Raw genomic sequence first — 7630 nt, forward strand, 5'->3', positions numbered from 1 at the left:
CAGAATCCGCGAGGCAATGCCGCCCAGGAAGTTCAAGCCTACGCCTACCGACACTGCCAAATACGATGGGCAGCAAGAGCCAAGATCTTGGATAGATGATTACCTGCAAACTGTAATACTACATAAGGGGAACCAAATAGCGGCAATGCAATGCTTACAGCTCTATCTCAAAGATTCAGCGCGAGCCTGGCTAAGGGGGCTGCCGAAGGGTTCCATCAAATCATGGGACGATCTAGTAGACGCCTTCGTTGCCAATTTCCAAACAACGTACAAGAGACCCGTCGGGATTGAGGAGTTACGGAACTGCCAGCAGAAGCAGAAGGAGTCGATGCGTTCATACATCGGGAGATTCACCAAACTCCTAAATGCTGCCGAAGATGTGTCTGTCGACAGAGCAATTGACGGTTTCAGCGACGGCGTCCGGCGTGAAAGTTACATAGAGGAACTCGGGCGTAAAAAGCCTAAAACCATAACCAAGTTAATGGAAATCGCCAACAGCTGGGCTGATGGCGAGGACAACGTGCGAAGGCCACGACAGCGCAGTGACGACGAAGACGATGACCAGCCGAAGCACGATTCGGGTGGCCGAAGGGATCGCCACAAGAGAAGGAAGAACCGCAACTATGATGACAACAACCTGGTAGCCGCAGGGTACTCTGATCGGCAGGATGATCGGTATGACGATAGAAGAGACGATCGACAGGACGGTAATCGGAACAACTCCGGGAACCGTGGCAATTATAAACCCCGGCAGCAGAGGGCCCCCGAACTGCCTTACGCTGAGCAGATCAACGCTCCCGTTACCTGCACTCGTATACCGATTCTAAGGATGGGAAAACGAAGTCGAGTCACCTACTCGGGGACCGTCGGCGGTTCATTGACATGCGTAAACTCATCCGAGCAGGGAGGCCAGCAACCGCTACCACCACCACCTCCACCCCCACCGCAGCACCAAGTCCAGCAGGCTCAACCTCATCAACCCAACGAGGCGTTTCCACCACCACGGGGGCAGATGAGCATGATCCATAGGATAGGTGTCTCAAGAAGAGAGATGAAGAAGCTCACCCGAGAGATTAACCTGGCAGAAAGCATCATGGCAAACATCCCGGAGTATGTCGAGTGGTCCTCTCAGAACATTACGTTCAGTCGAGCAGATCACCCGATGACCATACCAAAACCGGGACACGCTGCCTTAGTAGTCGAAGCAAAAATCGGGGGATTCAACATGAGCAAAGTTTTCATGGATGGTGGAAGCGGATTAAACCTGATATTCGTCGACACAATCAAAAGTATGGGGATCACCATGAAGATGCTAGAAGAAACAGATACCTGCTTCCATGGGATTCTCCCAAGCCGCACCGGGCTACTCTCTTGGCAAAATTTACCCGAACATCGTCTTTGGTAAAACCGACAATTTCGGGAAGGAGAAGATCGAGTTTGAGGTAGTGAGCTGGGAGTCACGAGTATCACGCCATACTCGGGAGACCAGCTTATGCCAAGTTCATGGCTGTGCCGCATTATGCATACCTCAAGCTGAAAATGCCTGGGAACAACGGGACGAACATCACAGTCTATGGAAGTTTCTCACGATCGGACAATTGTGACCGCGACTTTCAAAGGATTGCTGCCAAGTTCGGGTCACAACGAGAAACTGTCGACCCCCTGCCCAAGCTGTTGATACAAGAAATCAAGGAGGAAACACATGTCAGGGAAACTAAGAAGAAGCCAGCCGACCTTGCTCTTGAAGCTTCGGCAGCAGAAGCTTCGGCAGCAGCAGAAGCTTCGGCAGCAGCAAAAGCTTCGGCAGCGGACGGCGTAGAAGGCACTGGAGACAGCAAGACGATGGCAATCATTGCCCAGACCCCTGGTGAAGTCAACAACGCCGCGGCAACCACTAACGTGGTGAAAAATCCAGAAGATGGGAAGAACCCCTTCCTTGCTTAAGCAATTTATTAGCGTTTAATTTTTTCCCTTATATCAACAGGGCCTTCCTTTTCGCCCTCTAGTCTCGTGCTTACCTTATTAATGAGAACTTAAGTTTCGATCCTTTGTTAAGCATTGCAGTATTTCAAAAACATCTAAGCCGCATCACTATGCAAACATAGTACGAGGCAGAAGATCGTGCTCCAAAAGAAAAGCCTCTACGAGTGCTAAAAGGTACAAAACAAACAAAGGTGTTAACCTTTCCCTTTGCTATAGATGCCTCTACGAGTGCCGAAAATAGCAAGAATTTTGGACACACATACAACCCACGTTCGATATTCTACTTATGGTAATATCAAAGAACAACGGGCTCATCGGCAGAATCATTGCACCCGAAAAATTCGGGAATGACTGTCGCAACATACATCGGTTGAAAGCAAAGTTGCGCATACAACGGGTTTAGCAAGACCTGCAACACGAGCTGATCACTCAAACGTTTGCTGACCAACGAATACAAAAAATTCTCAAACGGGCAATTAAGATTTGCTCCTTCAAAAATTGCCAACGGCACCACTACGGTAAAAGTACATATACATGTATCTACCGAATAAGAATTCTTGGCTCATCAATCCAAACACTTGGGTAAAACAGTCAAAACGACCTATTTACAAAAGCAACCCTAATCCACGAAGTCAACCTTGTGGAGCTTCTCTTTCTTCAGGTACCCTCGAATGCCCTTCAAGCTTGTCGACGATTATATTGGCAGGAAGCAATACCCTCGGATACAAAGTATCGAAGTCACCAACAGCGTTGGCAATAGCAAGCAGATCCACCGAGGGGTACCGTGCAAGCACAAGGGCAAGCGTCAACCTGGCCCCTGCGAAAACCTGAGCTCGTACCAAGTCCTGAATCTTTTTGGCGTTCCCAAACTCAGACATCAAAGACAGCAGCGTAGGGGGAACTGCGTTTAAAGGGAACATCGCCTTCCACACCACCCTCATAGCTCTGTAGCACTTTTCGAAGAAATGATGGACTTGCTGAACCCGATCCTGAAATTTTGCGACAGCCGAAGCCTTCGAGTGTTCCCGCCAGAAAATCTCTTCGGATGAGGATAGCTGGGTTAAAGCATGCACTCGCTCGTGAATCCGCTTGTTCTCTTCCGCTCGGTTCAAAGCTATGACTGGCAAAGGAATCAACAAAAGATCAGACAAGGCGTTGTTGACAAAAGGACAATGGAATCGGAAGCTTACGGTTAAAACTCTCGGTAGCTTTATGTAGCTCGGTAAGAGCGTACCGCTCCACTTCGGCTGCAATCTCGCTCTTCTTATTGATAATAGCAGCTAAAGCATAAGTGCTCGCGCAGGTCCTTTTCCATCCGAGTGATCCGATCCTTCATACGCCGGATCCGATCACCCTCAGGAAGAACACCCGAAGAGTCTTCGACAAATGAGGGCACTGGGAAAACCTGCAGGAAACAACGTTAAAAAGGATGACGGATATGGCTAAGTTGAGCATCCGAAGTAACTCCCATCGGGAGAAGTGCAAGTAGAAATATCATAACAAAGGTGTGCTAGCAACATTGCTAGCACGGAGTTTATTACAAGCATAAGTTTTGCATCATTACAATGTTTCGTATCAGCTCAAGGAGCTGGCGAGCACAAGTAAGGGCAGACGATTTAAAGGTGCTTAAGTCAAAAAACTGCCCGTCTTGCTCTTTCGGCAGCTCCTTAGTCATTTCTTCGATGTCACCCTTAAAGCCGTAACCCATCATAAGCTGGAAGGCAAGGAGGGCACCAAAGGTGCGCGAAGTACGCTTGAATACCTCGATAACCTCCTTGGTGTCAACCGCGAAGGCATCGATCAGCTGCCCCAGAGTTTTGTCCTGCTTGATCTTGGGAAAAATCATCAGGTGCATCCGCGCCAGGGCACCTTTTCCTTTTTCAAGAAGCTCCCGCGTAAGCTGGTGGGAGGCGAGAGCCATTGGCACACCATTTGCCGGAGAATTGTTTGGAACTTTGTCCAAGGCGGCAGCAGGAATGTTGGCGGCCTCTGCAAGAAAGTGAATTGGAAAAGATCATTGATAAAGGAACAAATCCATAAGAATAATAATCGACAGAGATGTATGAAAAAGCTTACCAAGTAGAGCCAAAGAAGATTGGCGAAGGAGTTCATCCCTTTCGGCTGCTTGAGCTTCGGCAGCCAACCTTGACGCTTCCTCCTCCTTCAGCTTTTCCTTCAGCTTACCCAGCTCCTCCTTCAGGGAATCAATTTCTTGGTGGGCTTGGCAGCTATCTTGACTGCGCCTTCCAGCTTCGAGGAAGAGGATTCGACTTCCCTCTGCAGTCGAACCTTGTCTGCCTCCAGAGAAGTGAACTGGGAAGCGAAGGCCTCCAAAGAGGAAATAACACCTCGGAGATCCTTAAGGGAAAAAGGATGTTTTGCGAAGAATCGTCAGAAAAGGCACATTTCAGGAAATCCACGATGTATTTAAAAAAAAGGACTTACAGAAGGAGGAGTCGTGGTGGCGGCAGGAGCATCTTTTCCCTTGGAAAGGGAAGAAGCAGTCGACGCCTGAGCAGTGGGAGCTTCCTTAGGAGCTGAAGCTTCGGAAGCAGCAGCGACCGGTGGGATAGCATCAGATCTAGCCTTCTTAGGCGGAGGCTCAGCGAAATCTTCGTCACTATAAAAAGGAAATGGTCGACAGAAGTTACGAAAGGAATGCAAAGAATTAAGGGACAAGCTAAGGCATCAGAGAAAAAAGAGTTTACATGTCAAAGAGATCGTCTTCATCGGCAAAGCCGCCGGTTGATCTCTTCGCGGGCGAAGCCCTGGTCGCCTCCACAGCTGCATTAACAAAGGCATCACAATCAGCGTCATCGTTGCGCACTGATCCCTCTGTATCGCAAGCATCGTCGGCTGAAGGAGGAAGGACGGTGTGAACAGTTTCAGAGTCTATCGGATCGTCACGCTCACTCTCTGGGCTTGCGTGCTCGACAGCGGGAAAATCAACAGGAACTGAGGAGCCTCTTCCCTCAGAAATATCATTTTGCGAATCATGTAAGTTTCCAGAGGCTATAGGGGCCTGTCGAAAAGAAGAACAAGTAAGAATAAAAGCAATCATACTAGCTAAGTGAAAATAGTATGGTAAGGACGTCAAGAGGAGGTTACCTCTGGTGGCGGATGATCAGCATCAAGAGGAGTATAAGAAGATACCAGCGGGATCGAGTCTTCCTGGCTAAAGGAAGTAAGACGACGGACTTCATCAAGCAACTCTTTTTCCGACAGATCGGCAGCGTTGATCCTGGTTTCATCCTTTGGACCTGAGTACGACCACATCGGGTGAACTCTGGCCATGACTGGTTGGACTCGACGCTTCAAGAACACCGCTGCCACCTCTGTGCCAACCATAGTTTGGCCATCGGCCTCTTTGATTCGAAGAAATTTGGCAAATAATTCCTCGGCTGCTACTTTTTCGTCGGGTGAGAGAATGTTCTTCCAAGAATTCTTGGGCTTGGCTTCGGAGACATCGGCAAAGCGAGGAAGTTGAGATTCGGGTGACAGGGAATCCTTAACGTAAAACCATTTCAGCCTCCACCCTTGCACAGATTCTCGCATTGGAAAATTGAAGTAATTAACCTCTGAACGGGCTACAAACCCTACTCCCCCGGTGACAAAAAATCCATTACTACTGCTGTATCTCTTCACATAGAAGATCTTTTTCCACAGTCCGAAGTGAGGTTTGATACCCAGAAACGCCTCGCAAAGGGTGATGAACACAACAACGTGGAGGATTGAGTTGGGAGTGAGTTGCCATAATTGGATTTCTTAAGTTCGCAGGAGATGGAGGAGGAATTCATGAGCGGGAAGCGAAAGACCTCGATACAGGAACGATAAGAACATCACAGTAAAGCCAGCAGGGGGATTAGGCCGAGAAATCGCACCTGGAAAGATCACATTCCCCTCGTCGGAGGAGATTAATCCAAGGCTTCGGGATCTCTTTTCGTCACGCTTGGTGACGGTCGACGCTACCCAATCTCCGGGCTTGGCCACCGAGCTTGGCGGCGCTGGCGGGGCCGGAGTTGGGAGAGGAGCGCTCGGGGCGCTTCCCTTCGGAAGAGTCGAGGAGGATTTGGCGGCGGCGCCTCCGCTAGTAGAACTGGTGGCGGCAGTAACGCCCTTCTTCTTCACCATTGTGAGATCCGGGGAAAATCGGAAAAATAAGTGGTGGCGGTGCAGCAGCAGCGAAGGGAGGAAGAAGGAGGAGAACGAAGAGATGCTACGGAAAATGTGGAAGAGGACTAGGGATTTTTTCGCCCTTTGGAGATCTTAAGGGGACTTGAGAGTTGAGTGGGGCACGTGTCGTTGCCTCCGATCCGTTCAGAAATTTTTTCTATTGAAGGTTACATAAATCGAGGAGACACCTTGATGACTGTGCGTGAAGGGCCAGACAAAAAAAAAGAATAGGCCCAGCCGGTTACGTCCTGTCCGTCAGAATCAAGGTGTCAGCAGAGCGTCATCAATGACGTCATGAAAAAACTAGAAGCATTCGAAGGAAAAATAAAAAGTTATCGGATGAAAAATTTGAGTCTAAGCACAGACTAAGAAGCATCCGCACTTATACTCGGGGGCTACTCCCATCGGGAGCGCTGACGCGCACCCGATAAAAAGAAGACTTGAATAAAGGGACAGTTGTTCGGGTCTGCGCTCGGTTGCAAACACCCGTGCCCAGACTCGGGGGCTACTCCCATCGGGAGCGCTGACGCACACCCGATAGAACTTTTTTGCACTCCAGGATCATGCCCGGGGACTTGATTCTGTGTAGGGTAACGTTGTTTTGTCATCGGCAGTTAACCAAAAAAAGTTGGGCACGTTACTTATCATCCCTTGTATGAGGAAAATATATCGGATGTATACGGAGACTTACAGAAAAAACTTCGGCAGAGTAAAACATTCGAGTGGTTCAACTTGAGTCTACGCACGGATTACAAGCATCCGTACCTAGACTCGGGGCTACTCCCATCGGGAGCGCTGACGCGCACCCGACAGAAGAAGATGATGCAGATTTAAGAAGAACAAGAACAATCAAGGAGAAGAACCTTGGGAGGAGGTATGCTTTAGTCTCTACCCGAACTACCTTCGGCTAGACACTCGGGGGCTACTGACGTGGGCATTACCCTTCGGGTAACCAATGTTGCCCTACCCTATATTTCCTAGTAGGAGGCCCATGAAGACACACGGTGGCGAGATGGGCCGCCAGGACGATGCAACGGAAGATACCTTGGAGTACAAGACACGAAAGGAACCGAACAAGGAAAGCTTAGAGATAGATCTACTGAAAACCCAGTCGTACTCGATTAGACCTCTTGAGACCTGGCCTCCTATATAAAGGCCAGGAGAGGGGCTGTCGAGGGACATAACCAATCTTAGCGATCTTAGCCAGCAGAAGCTTAAAGCTAAGTTACCCTAGCGCTTAGCCAAACTCGACGAGATCTCAGCCGAACTATTCGGCACCCCATTGTAACCCATCATAATCATAATCAAGAACAGACAGGAAGGACGTAAGGGTTTTACCTCATCGAGGGCCCCGAACCTGGGTAAATCGCTCTCCCCGCTTGTCTGTGAACCGATGTCTCGTGTCAGCTTGCAGGATTCCACCAACCCTAAGCCCCTATCGGAGGGCATTGCCGAGGAGCACCCTCGACACCCG

Source organism: Lolium rigidum, chromosome 5 (genome assembly GCF_022539505.1).
Source record: "Lolium rigidum isolate FL_2022 chromosome 5, APGP_CSIRO_Lrig_0.1, whole genome shotgun sequence".
NCBI lineage: Eukaryota > Viridiplantae > Streptophyta > Magnoliopsida > Poales > Poaceae > Lolium > Lolium rigidum.